This window comes from Ovis canadensis, chromosome 1 (genome assembly GCF_042477335.2).
Source record: "Ovis canadensis isolate MfBH-ARS-UI-01 breed Bighorn chromosome 1, ARS-UI_OviCan_v2, whole genome shotgun sequence".
Lineage (NCBI taxonomy): Eukaryota > Metazoa > Chordata > Mammalia > Artiodactyla > Bovidae > Ovis > Ovis canadensis.
The window spans coordinates 255443355-255457049 of NC_091245.1; the positions used below are offsets into that span (position 1 = coordinate 255443355).

General features: G+C 38.6%; 1 protein-coding gene across 3 annotated transcripts in view; it reads right to left on the bottom strand.

Annotated features, from left to right (window-relative positions):
* Window positions 1-13695, bottom strand: part of SLC35G2 (solute carrier family 35 member G2) — a 38842-nt gene that overhangs the window by 1835 nt on the left and 23312 nt on the right. Inside the window, exon 1 of one of the 3 annotated variants that reach the window (XM_069565092.1) lies at window positions 5321-5401. The exons of the other annotated variants lie outside the window; for them this stretch is intronic. The gene's annotated coding sequence lies outside the window, so the exon portion shown is untranslated. Of the gene's footprint in view, window positions 1-5320; window positions 5402-13695 lie in introns of those variants that run through there. 3 annotated transcript variants of the gene reach the window in all.

The following is a 13695-nucleotide window of genomic DNA, read 5'->3' on the forward strand; positions in this document are numbered from 1 at the left end:
CAAGGTAGATCAAACCTTTCCTTCTGATTGTGTCCATTTGTCTATAAATTAAGTCCAAATTCTTTTGTATAATCACTTCTGTATGATACCAAAACTAGTATTATGAATTATCATGATTTTTTAAACATTTATTCTGGATTCCCATACATCTTCAGATATATGGAATACTGAAAGTAGAAAATAAAATTTTGATTTTATGACATTCATGCACTGTTGCTATATACAACTTTTCTGATGAGCAACTGGGCAATAGGTTTAAGATTCTAACTGAAACTACCCTTCAATTCAGCAATATCACATCTAAGATTTTACCCTAAAGAGATGAACACAAGATGCTTTTTACCTTATGTGTTTTTTAAGAAAGGAAAAAAGAGTACATATTTATATTTGTTTATATAATATAAAAAGTACAACATAAAGGAATTATGGAAACATACAAAGCAAACTAATAATCATTGATGTGAGACAGGAAATAATAGAAAGAAAACATTTTGTATACTTTTTAATATATTATTTGAATCATAATTGTTGAATTTTTTTTTAAGTTCATCTGGTATTGAGAAAAGAGAGCACATAAAAAGGTTGGGAAAATGTATGAACAGGAGACTTCATTGTAGCGCACCAGAATGACCCTCCTACTACACTATGCATCTGTTTAAAATAATGCTGATCTTTACTGATGTAGAAAGATGTCCATGTTGTATGAAGGATTTGCCATGGTGTTGGCATATAGTAAAATCTCAAAGAATATTAATAAATCCAGCTTCCTTTCACCTATAATTAACTCTTTTGAAACACTGGGTGTCTTCTACAATGTTATTCTTTCTTTGAGACCAGTATTCATTCAGTTCTCTTTAGTTCTTTCCCCTTTCCCCAAGAACAATTTGCTATTTCCTTCCCAATGATTTCTTCCCCCCAAAACAAAAAAATTTAAAAAGGAAACCTTTTATTTTTTGTCTTCATGACATATTTCCCTTGTTCATTGCCAAAAACTCATCAGTTCCAGGATCTTAAACCACGGTCCAGAAATCAAATCCCATTTTGTTCTTTAACACCATCTGGATAAACCAACTGTTCCTATTTATTCGTTTCTCTTCTAAATGACACTACCTTCAGCTGGAAGAATTATTTTAAAAACCACCACCTGTGCCTCCAAGCCCTTCAGTTCCTGGCCTGGATCTCCAACTTGCAGTCCTTCATGCATAATGCTATTAAACTAATCTGGATGTTCTCTTTTTTTTTAACTTTTATCAGGATATTTCCACTTTGAATCATTACTTTAGCTTTAGTCACAAACTGAATTAACAATCTTGGTCTCCCAAATAGATTTTCTGTCCCTAAATTCCTCATTTATGTTTGAAATACCACCATCTTTGTAGTTCCCCAAGCTAGAAACCAAGGAACACTCAATTATTCTTTCTGCCATCACACTCCATTTGGTCATCAATTTTATTGTTTTTGTCTCTGAAATATTTTTCTGACTTTTCCTTTCTCCTCCAATTTATTTTACCTTTTGAATCTGGATCAGATTTTTGTGAATTCCCATCTAGCATATTGCAACAGCATCCTAACTAGTCCCCTTGAATCCTAGTCCTTCTTTTCTAAAATCCAACTATATTATGCTACTGTCACATTAATGTCTTTAAAAGATTCAAACAAAACAAAAAACTTCCCTCAAGCTTTCCCCTTTCAAGAACATACACTATTTCCTACCAACTACCTCACTGAGTCTCAACTCCTCTGCCTAGCTCTCAAGATCCTGCCTAGCCTTGCCCCTGTCAATACTTAGCTCCTTAACACAGAGACTTCACTCCAGTGTTCTCCCTGTCCTGACACCCCACATTGCATATTTCTCTTAAGTCTTTATTCCTACTAGTTTCCCCTCTGCTCCCACTTTATAAACTGTTCATCTTTTAAGAAGGCCCAGTCCAAATCCTGCCTTTTAGAAACAAGCCTTCCCTGACCACTCTAGTCACTTTTTTTTCCTTCCTTATTTAACATCTGCAATAGTTCTAATTTTTGTAATCTCATCACTTTGTTACTTACTTGTCTCAACTCAGTGGAATTTTATCTGCAGTCATTGTACCCAAATTTGCTGTTAAATAGCCTTTCCTTGTTAGCAAGTATCTTAATGACATTTCATAACTTCATATTTGCTTAAAATTGTTAAAATTGTGGTTTATATCCATCAAAGCTTTTCCCTTCCCACTGCAGCCAGATTTCTAGTCCCAGGAGCATGAATAGGGGAAGGACACATTCTGCTGTTTTACTCCTGAGAGAAAGGAGCTAGGCTCCAGCTTCTCCGGTGTATTGGCACAGGGAGGAAGGGAAAGGACACATATCTCAGACATTGGTTGCTGCTGTGTGATGGCTTTTGGATGTATAAACTTGGCTAGGCTGAACTACATTCCCGAGTTATTTAATCTAACACTAATCTATGTGCTGCTATGAAGGTTTTTACAGATGTGGCAGAAGTTCCTAATCAGCTGACTTTAAGTTAATAAAAGAAAGACTATCCTGGGTGAAGTGAAGTGAAAGTCACTCAGCTGTGTCTGACTCTTTGCAACCCCATGGACTGTAGCCCATCAGGCTCCTCTGTCCACAGGATTTCCCAGGCAAGAATACTGGAGTGGGTTAACCTCTGACCTAAACAAGTAAGCTCATTCAAAAAGAGATTAGGCTTTCCATGAGCTCAGAAATTCCAAATAGTTCATGCCATTAGGGTTCCAGGCTTCTCATGACCTTCCTTACTACCTGTGGACAAGAAGCTTTGGCCTGTTCTCATGGTTTCCAACCAGAGAAGGCAATGGCACCCCACTCCAGTACTCTTGCCTGGAAAATCCCATGGGCAGAGGAGCCTGGTAGGCTGCAGTCCATGGGGTCGCGAAGAGTCAGACACGACTGAGCAAGGGTCGGACACGACTGAGCGACTTCACTTTCACTTTTCACTTTCATCCATTGGAGAAGGAAATGGCAACCCACTCCAGTGTTCTTGTCTGGAGAATCCCAGGGATGGGTGAGCCTGGCAGGCTGCCTTCTATGGGGTCACACAGAGTTGGACATGACTGAAGTGACTTAGCAGCAGCAGCATGGTTTCCAACATGCTCCTGATCTTTTCTTTCTGATTGCCTGCCCTACAGACCACAGACTTCATTATCCAGCCCTGACAATTACATTAGCCAATTCCTTATAATAAATATCCTACTGGTTCTGTGTCTCAGGTTGCACCCTGACTCTAATACAAGGTGAAATTCTGTCTTTGATTGTTGTCTTTGTTTCTGTACTAACTCTAAAAGGCCACTGATAGTCTCTAGGTTGTAGACATCCAAATGCATGCTATCTTGCATCAATTATTTAGTCTCCCAGTGCACAAATCCTTGATGTAGGCTGCTATGGGCCACAGGTTTTCGCTGTTTGGGTTCTCTTGCCTGTTGGGAAGTTCTCTTAGTGAGGCACCAACAGCATTCACTTGACCCCAGGAAAGTCATATATCCTTACCACTTCAGTGAGTATTGTATCAGCTACTCATCACTCCCCACTTCTCTCCAATCTTACTTCTCTTTGCTCAAGCAAGTAAAGAGCAAATTAAATGTGCTGTCTAAGCAGACTTTCAGTTGGAGGAAGAAAGCACACCCAATTGTTGTAAATAATAATTTGGTAACCTTCACCCTCAGTAGATTTTAAAGGGGAATATCCCTCTCCCGTCCCAAATAGGAAAAAGCACACACTGTTCTTGGACCAAGGACCCATAACAGATACGATCCCTTTGACAGACTGTGTTTTCCAAAGAGAGCCACCAATCTAGTATCTCCCATACTACATGTCTAGTTTTTTTTAAATGTGAGTTTGACATTATTAAATAGAGAAGTAGGGTCTATGCTCCTTCCCTTTAAAAGTAGCCCCACTTTTGTGACTATTTCACCAGTAGCGTATGGCAGAAGTGACCTGTTGTAAATTCTGAGATTAAGTCATAAATATAACTATGCCTTCCTAGCTGCAACACTTGTGCTTGGAGCTCTGAGCTACCAGGTCAGTAGTCTTACTGCTCAGAAGCCACCATGCTGTGAATAAGCTCAAACGAGCCATGTAAAGAAACCACATGGAGAGGTCCTAAGACTGAACAAAGAGAAATTCCTGGTCAGCCCCCAGGTGCTTCAGCCCCCTGCTGTTCCAAGTCCAGCCACTCATCTGACTTTAAGTGTATATAAGACCCTGAGTCAGAATTGCCCTTCCAAGGTATTTCCAAATTCCTGATCTTAGAAACCATGACAGATAGTAAAATGAGTATTGTCATTTTAAGCCACTAAAGCTTTGGAGTGACTTGTTACCTGCAATAGATAGCTGGAACACCCTATTTCCTTTCCCAGGATTTTAAGGAATGGGAAGGAGGAATGGTCTTAATGATAGCTTAAAGGCCCCTTATATTTGGACCAAATTGATTGGCTTTTGAAAGTCAGACATTTTGTCCCTTGTTGTGAGATCCTGGATTCTAATTCTGAGGTAAGAGGAAAGTTTTTTGTTTTGTTTTCAAATAAGTATAGTTGATTCACAATCTGTTAGTTTCTGGTGTACAGCAAAATAATTTTATTATATATATGTATATACATATCTATGCACATGTATAAAACTGAATCACTTTGATATATATATATATATCTCAGAGGTTAAAGCATCTGCCTGCAATGTGGGAGACCTGGGTTCGATCCCTGGGTTGGGAAGATCCCCTGGAGAAGGAAATGGCAACCCACTCCAGTATTCTTGCCTGGAGAATCCCATAGACGGAGGAGCTTGGTGGGCTACAGTCCACGGGTCGCAAAGAGTTGGACACGACTGAGCGACTTCACTTTCACTTTCACTTTCATACATATATATATATGAATAAAGAAGAAAATTTTATTCAACATCCTGTTAGGCACAGATTAGTGTATTTAGTCCTAGTCCAACTGCATATTTTAAAGTATTATTTGAACTCTGTCATCTTTTTCATTTCTGTCACTGGATTAGTTTATACCTAATATCTTCCAGGTATATCTCAACACCTTTAATATTATATTGTATCCCACTGATGCAGAAGTCAGTCTTATACTAAAGATTTTGAGTTTTGTTTTTTTTTTTTTTTTTTTTGCTGCACAATTCAACATGTGAGATCTTCCCTTACCAGGGATCGAACCTATGCCTCCTGCATTGGGAGCATGGAGCCTTAGCAACTGGACCACCAGGGAAGTCTCAAGATCTTATTCATTCTCTCTAGTTTTCCTTTAATTTCAGGCTCTGTGAGTATAATTCTTGAAGAGAATCTGGAATCCTGACTAGTACTTACATTTGTGCACATTTAAGTCATTCAACCTGTTAACATTTCAGTAAATAATGAGGTACCATGTCCCCAGCACCACTCCAGGCTCTATAAGTAGAAAGATAAATAAAACTAGTGGAAGAGACAGCAAGCAATTCAAATTTAATATTTTTAAAAGTCAGTAATGCAAGTAACTACTTGAATACAGGAAAGGGCACATACAAAAGGCATCTAAACCCAAACACAGAGGATCTTTGCAGATTTCCAGGTGGAAAGGATGCCTGAACTAGGGCTTTAAGCATATGTAACCTATAAAGAAAAAAGAGGAGAAAGGGAAAAACCTAAAATTTTTTTCTAGAGATAAACAATTTAGGAGTCAGAAATGCTGATTTTGAGTTCTAGCTCTGCCACCAAATAGAGCAATAATTATGTCTATTTTAAGATAAAGAGTTTTAGATGATAATTGTTGGGATCTTTCAACTCAACTCTCTTCAAAATCAGTTTGTCAGTTTAATGATTTCACATATCTAGTGTTTTGGTATCGCTCCCATGAGGGATCACATGCAATTCAATAATCACAGCTTTCTACTACCTGCTCTCAGTTATTGTGACCAATGTGCCAACTCAGCTTCTCCTCCTTCTTTACAGAGATGAGGAATCTGAACTAATTTCATGGCTCCAGGGCCCCTGACTTTATATGGGGATGTCCCCCTCCCAGGCAGAAATGTCCATTTCAGCTGTGTAAAGCAACTGGCCTGAGCAGAAGGAATGTGAAACAACAGGACCAGAAGACTAGCCTCCCCAGCTACAAATGTATCAACTTGAAATGCTGGGCATAAATGGATTAAAAGGATACATAGTTGGTGTCTGCTTGAATAATGGGCACAATTCAAGCCTGAAAACAGTATTTGTATCCAAAAGAGGTCCTTTCCTATGCTACATCCCACAACATGAGGCCCAAGATCACTTCTGTCCTAAAGCTGAAAATATTAACACTCATCCCTATCATTTTAGTGGGAATCCTTAGACATAACCCTTATGGTGCCTAAGGCAAATGGCACTTGGTAATAAGAACTTCTTTCTTTAGTTACCAGACTAACCCCTAAAATAGTAAAAAGTCTTAGATATAAAGCTAGCTAGTGCAACTTGATTATAAGATAGTGATTTAAATGTAGGCATTGATGTGATATTTGACACTCATGAGTCAGGCTGGCTTTGAACTAAATATTTATCAGAAACTGATTGGTTACTACCTTATACCTGAGAAGCCAAGTCCTGAGAAACCTTATTACCCTGGTACCCTTGGACAGTCTTGCCCATGAATGAAAATAAAAAGACCATACCTAACTGGTCACCTGAAAGGGAAGACCCAACAACCATCTTTCCAGGATATTGTGAGACATCATGATATGCATAGGATCTGTGCTATTAAACATACCTTCTGAGACCTACTGAGAGAAGCCATTCTCCCTCCAAACTGATGAAAAAGGGGACCATATTCTGATGCTCCAAAGGCTGTGAGCATGAGTCTACCCATCCTTGTGCTGAACCCTGCCTAACATAACCTTTAACACCCCTCTTTGAATTCTCTCTCTTCTCCACTGCAACCCATGAGGATCAGAAGAATTAGAGGCATCATTTAAGTCTGCTTGTATTTTATTAAGACTCTGTGAGTCTATATCTTTTTGTAAAGGCCTACTGTTTTAGTGGGAAAAGAATCTCCTTTTAAGCTCCAACCTCTGGAACTAGAAAATTAGTTCTTAAATAAACTAACAAAGTAGAATTTGAAAGACAAGAATGATAAGTGAGAAATAACAGTAGAAAGTAAAGAACATGCCCTTTCTTAAACCAGTCACACTTAGGAAGTGAGGGATTTACCATGAAGAAGTAAATGTCTGCCCTTCTTAGAAGATGTGATAATATTCACATTGCGTGTTAAGTAGTAAATTATCAAAATGAAATGTCTATAAACAAATCATGAAACTGAACACTTTTATGAAGATGTAAATGGCAGGCTGCAAGAAAAGTTAATTGTATAAGATTTCAAATACTCAGATTATAAAAGAACCAACATAAGCAAATTCAACTAAAGGAGGGAAAAAGAAAAGACATACAACCTAAGAGTCTCCTATGGTAAACCAACTGAATCTCTTGTTGTTGTGTCTAGTCACTAAGTCCCATTCAACTCTTTCAAACCCCACAGACTGCAGCACACCAGGCTTTCCTGTCCTTCACTACCTCCTAGAGTTTGCTCAAACTCAAGTCCCTTGAGTCTGTGATGCCATACAACCATCTCATCCTCTGTTGCCCCCTTCTCCTTCCCTAAATCTTTCCCAGCATCAGGGTCTTTTCCATTGAGTTGACTCTTCACATCAAGTGGCCAAAGTATTGGAGTTTCAGTTTCAGCATCAGTATTTCCAATGAATATTCAGGACTGATTCCTTTAGGATTGACTGGTTAGTTCTCCTTGCTGTCCAAGGGACTCTCAAGAGCCTTCTGCAGCACCACAATTTGAAGGCATCAATTCACTGGCACTCAGCCTTCTTTATGGTCCAGTTCTCACATCCATACATGACTACTGGAAAAACCATAACTTTGACTATACAGATCTTTGTTAGAAAAGTAATGTCTGCTTTTTAAGACACTCTCTAGGTTTGCATAATTTTTCTTCCAGGAATCAAGATCTTTTAATTTTATGGCTTATAGTCATGTAGAAATTTTCTTGGAGCCCAAGAAAAAAAAATCTGCCACTGTTTACACTTCTTCCCTATCTATTTGCCATGAAGTGATAGGTCTGGAAGCCATGATTTTGTTTTTTGAATGTTGAATTTTAAGCCAGCTTTTTCACTCTCCTCTTTCAGTTTCATCAAGAGGATCTTTAGTTCCTTTCCGCTTTCTGCCGTTAGGGCGGTATCATCTGCATATCTGAGGTTATTGATATTTCTCCCAGCAATCTTGATTCCACCTTGTGATTCATCCAGCCTGGCATTTAGCATGATGTACTCTACATTTAAGTTAAATAAGCAGAGTGACAATATATGGCCTTGATGTACTCCTTTCCCAATTTTGAACCAGTCCATTATTCCATGTCCGGTTCTAATTGTTGCTACCTGCATACAGGTTTCTCCTCTCAGGAGGTAGGTAAGGTAGCCTGGTATTTCCTTCTCTTTAAGAATTTTCCACAGTTTATTGTGATCCACACAGTCGAAGGCTTTAGTGTTGTCAATGAAGCAGAAGTAGATGTTTTTCTGGAAGTCCCTTGCTTTTCCTATGATCCAACAGATGTTGGCAATTTGATGTCTAGTTCCTCTACCTTCTTTAAGTCCAGCTTGTATACCTAGAAGTTCTCAGTTCGTGTACTGTTGCAGCCTATCTTGAAGGATTTTGAACATTATTTGCTAGCATGCAAAATGGGCACACTGAATCTCTATAAAAATATAGAAAGAAATTTCAAAGAACCTGGACAGAATCATTCTAACTCAAATATATTACTTAGGACAGATCCCTGGGCCAGGAAGATCTCCTGGGGGAGGAAATGGCATCCCATTCCAATGTGCTTTGTTTTTTCTTTCAAACTTTAAACTTTTTATTTTGTATTGGGGTATAACTGATTAACAGTTGTGGCAGTTTCAGGTGAACAGTGAAGGGACTCAGCCATACATATATATGTATCCATTCTCTCCCAAACCCCCATCCCATCCAAGCTGACACATAACATTGCGTAGAGCTCCATGTTCCTTGTTGGTTATCTATTTTGAATATAGCAGTGTATATGTGACCTTCCCAAACTCCCTAACTATCCCTTCCCCACTGGCAACCATAAGTTTGTTTTCTAAGTCTGTGAGTCTTTCTGTTTTGTAAGCAAGTTCATTTGTATCATTTATTTTTAGATTCCACATACAAGAAATGTCATACAATATTTCTCCTTCTTTATCTGACTTATTTCACTCAGTATGACACTCTCTAGGTCCATCCATGTTGCTGCAAATGGCATTATTTCATTCTTTTTAATGGCTGAGGAATATTCCATTGTACATATGTACCACATTTTCTGTATCCATTCCTCTGTCGATGGACATTTAGTTTGCTTCTATGACTTGGCTATTGTAAACAGTGCTGTCATGAATATTGGGGTCCTTGTATCCTTTCAGATCATGCTTTTCTCTGGATATATGCTCAGGAGTAGGATCGCAAGGTCATATGGTAGCTCTATTTCTAGTTTTTTTAAGGAACCTCCATCCTGTTCTCCGTAATGGCTGTATTAATTTACATTCCCAACAACAGTGTAAGAGGGTTCCTTTCTCTCCACACCCTCTCCAGCATTTGTTTGTGAATTTTTAAATGACAGACATTCTGACTGATGTGAGGTGTCTCACTGTAGTTTTGATTTACATTTCTCTAATAACTAGCAGTGTTGAACATCTTTTCATATGACTGTTGGTCATCTGTATATTCTCTTTGGAGAAATGTCTGTTTGGATCTTCTGCCCATTTTTTGAGTGGATTGCTTGTTTTGATGATGTTAAGCATCATTTAAGTGTTTGTAAATTTTGGAGACTAACCCCTTATCGGTCATATTATTTGCAAATATTTTCTCCCAATCTGTGGGTTGTATTCTCATCTTGTTTATTGTTTTCCTTTGCTGTGCAAAAGTTGCTGAGCTTAAGTAGGTCTCATTTGTTTATTTTTGTTCCTATCTCCATTATTCTGGGAGATGGATCAAAAAAGATGTTGCTGTGATTTGTCAGAGTTCTGTCTATGTTTTCCTCTAGAAGTTTTATAGTGCTGGTCTCACATTTAGCTATTTAATCCATATTGAGCTTATTTTTATGTCACCCCAATATTCTTGCCTGAAACATCCCATAGACAGAGGAGCCTAGCATGCTACAGTCCCTAGGGTCACAAAGAATCAGACACGACTAAGCAACTGAGCATTGAGTACTGACTATATATAATGGCTGAAACTGCAATTAAAATATTAATAGCACTCATATTGCATCAGATTATTGCCTGACAAACAACAGTGCATCTACATCAATCTGAGAAAAGCATAAAATAAGGCATGTTATCAATTTCTCCTTTGTAGCACTTAGATTAAAGCATACTTGCAATAGCTATCAGAAAGAGACTAAGAAGACAAGATCTTGATTTAGCCAGAGAACATGACAACTTTTTCAGCTCTAATGGAAACAATCAGAATTAGCATAAAAGCAAGAATGGGAAAACATAGAAAAAAGAAAGGCACAACTGATGACTCTAAAATCCAGTGAAAACAAGGAAATATGGGACAAGTCAATAATAATACTGTCAGTAGACAGCCATGTTGATATTTACATTCGTACAGACAGTGTGCTAAACACGAAACATGGGTCAACTCAGCTTTGAGAGAAAATGAAATCTTAGGAGATTGTGGAGTGGGACAGCATTGGGGAAGGGTGGAAAACAACCCCCCCCCCCACCCTGGCAAAATGGAGAAAACTAATGGCCCACCTCACTGTGAACAGAAAGAACTTAAAGGTGCTCACTTTAGAAAAACTAAGTTGGCACATATTGTTGAACACCCTCTATGTGAAGGGCACCAGGTAGTCCATGTGGAGCAGGTCAGTAGCTTCTATTGTTGAGAATTTGTCCCAGAGTTTTGTCTGGAACTTTGTCGCATGTCACCCCAAATTAGTCTCTCCTCTCTGCTCTCCTGTCACCCTTTCCTCTTCCCAATCTACTCACTCTTTCCCCATCTTACCTTCTCAGCTTTACTCCTGCCACCCACAGATACAACCTGGTCTGACGTTCTAGCCCAGAAGTAACTACCACTTGTTCATGCAAATGGTTTCAGGAAAAAAATTATTTTATTGCCTAAAAGGACAAGCCATTATCACTGTCAGAGTCACATTCCGCTTCCATAACAGAATAAACTATTTTCATTTTCCTGAAATCATAAGTTCTCTGACAGGGTACAGGAGTGAGGATGACAAAATATCTATGCAGAAAGTTGGATAAAAACCTCAGTCACGTGAGCACCCCTGACATTAGAGCCCCACCCTAAAAACTAGCCTCTTACCATCCAGACCAAAATGTATACGTATCACTACTCTGGGTCTTTTTCCTGTTCTATCTGGTACTTAGACCCTGCCTCCTTTTGCCATTTTATTCTTTGTGTATGACATTGTTCAGTTTTAAAAAGCAGTGGATCCTCAGTATGTCTTTGCGGAAAGAGGGACAACCTAAGTGCCCCAACAGATGAATGGACAAAGAAAATACAGTATATCCATACAATTGAATATTACTTGTCCAAAAAAGGAATGAAGTTTCAATACATGCTACATCATGGATGAACCTTGAAGACAGTCGGCTAACTGAAATAAGCCATACCCAAAAGGACAACTACTGCATAATTCCACTTATATGTGGTATTTAGAATAGGCACATTCATAAAAAGAAGAAAATCAATTTGAGATTCCTGGGGGGTGGGGGAAGAGGGAATGGCAGTTATGGCTACAAGGTTTCTGTTTTGGGTAATCAAAAAATTTTGGAAATAGATAGTGGTGGTGGTTGTACAATATTGCGAATATAATTAATGTCATTGAGTTGAACATTTTAAAAGTGTTAAAATGGTAGATTTTGCTTTATTTCTGTTTTAACCCAATTTTTTTTAATAGGAGAAAAAAGAAAAGAGAGGTGTGTGTGTGTTGGGGGGTGTTGTGATTCCTCCAGTTGGGGGATAAAGGAAGGCAATGATAGGCATTGATATTTTTAAAAACCTCCTCAGTGATCCTAATGTATAATTTTCTTGTGCAAGAACCACTCAACCAAATTATCTAGGGACCCTTCTGGCTTTAAGATTTAATGAATTGATGGCTACTGCATGATTGAGGAAGATAGAGATGGAGATTTTTTTTTTTAAAGTGGTCATTGAAGCCAGATTTTCTGACTTGAGTCTAAGTTATAGAACTTATTAAATATGTGACCTTGGGTACTTACTTAACCTCTTCTGAAATTTCAAGAAGATTCTGCTCATAGGGTAGAATAAAAATATTAAATCACTTAATAATACAAAACACCTAGAATATGGCACCTAGCAATTGCTCAATAAATTTAGTTCTTTTTCCACATGAGTCCATCTGCCTGGAATGACATGGTCCTCCCCTTTTCTGCTCTTGTCTACCTGCAGAGCTCACATTTGTGCTTCAGTGGTTTGCTCAAGTGTTACTTCCTTCTTTGCAAAGTCTTAACTGGTCTCTCCAATCTTTGTGCACCATTATCTCTGGCACATACTGGCATGAAGCAAATGTCTGTTGGATGGATTTCAAAACCGAGAAGTGGAAGACATGGAAAAGAATGAGGAATGATGTTGACTACTGACATCTCTATAGGATCTTATAGACCCACTTCTGCTCTCTTACATCACTGTTCAATCAATGGCAGGTAACTGAAAACCTACAGTTTCCCATGATCATTCAAACTAAAGACTGTTCAGAAGAATTCTCCCTGTCTTCCGCCTTTACCCTCTTTACTAGTCAGAGTTCTCCAGAGAAACAAAATTAATATGATGTGTATATATAAAGTTATAAGAAAAGAATAATTTTAAGGAATTGGCTTATCCAATTATGCAGCCAGGCAAATCTAAAATCTTCAGAATACCCCAGCAGGCTGCAGATCCAGGAAACAGTTGCAGTTTAAGTCCAAAAGAGTCTGCTGGCAGAATTCCCTTCTCCTCAGGAGCTGTCAGGTTTTTTCTATTAAGGCCTTCAGCTGATTGGCTGAGGCCCACCCTTATTATGGAGAGCAATCTGCTTTACTCAAATCCACCAATTTAAATGTAACTCTTATCAAAAAGGAGAAGGCAATGGCAACCCACTCCAGTACTCTTGCCTGGAATATCCCATGGACGGAGGTGCCTGGTAGGCTACAGTCCCTGGAGTCGCAAAGAGTCTGACGTGACTGAAGTGACTTAGCAGCAGCAGCAGCAGCTGCTTATCAAAAAACACCCTTGTAGAAACATCAGCATCATCTTTTTTTTAAATTAATTTGTTTTAATTGGAAGCTAATTACTTTATAATATTATAGTGGTTTTTGCCATACATTGACATGAATCAACCATGGGTGTACATGTGTTCCCCATCCTGAAGCCCCCTCTCACCTCCCTCCCCATCCCATCCCTCAGGGTCATTGCAGTGCACCAGCCCTGAGTGCCCTGTCTCATGCATCGAACCTGGACTGGCAATCTATTTCACATATGGTAATATGTATGTTTCAATGCTTTCTTTCAAATCATCCCACCCTCGTCTTCTCTCACAGAGTCCAAAAGTCTTTTCTTTATCTCTATGTCTCTTTTGCTGTCTCGCATATAGGGTCATTATTACCATCTTTCTAAATTCCATATATATGCATTAATATACTTTATGG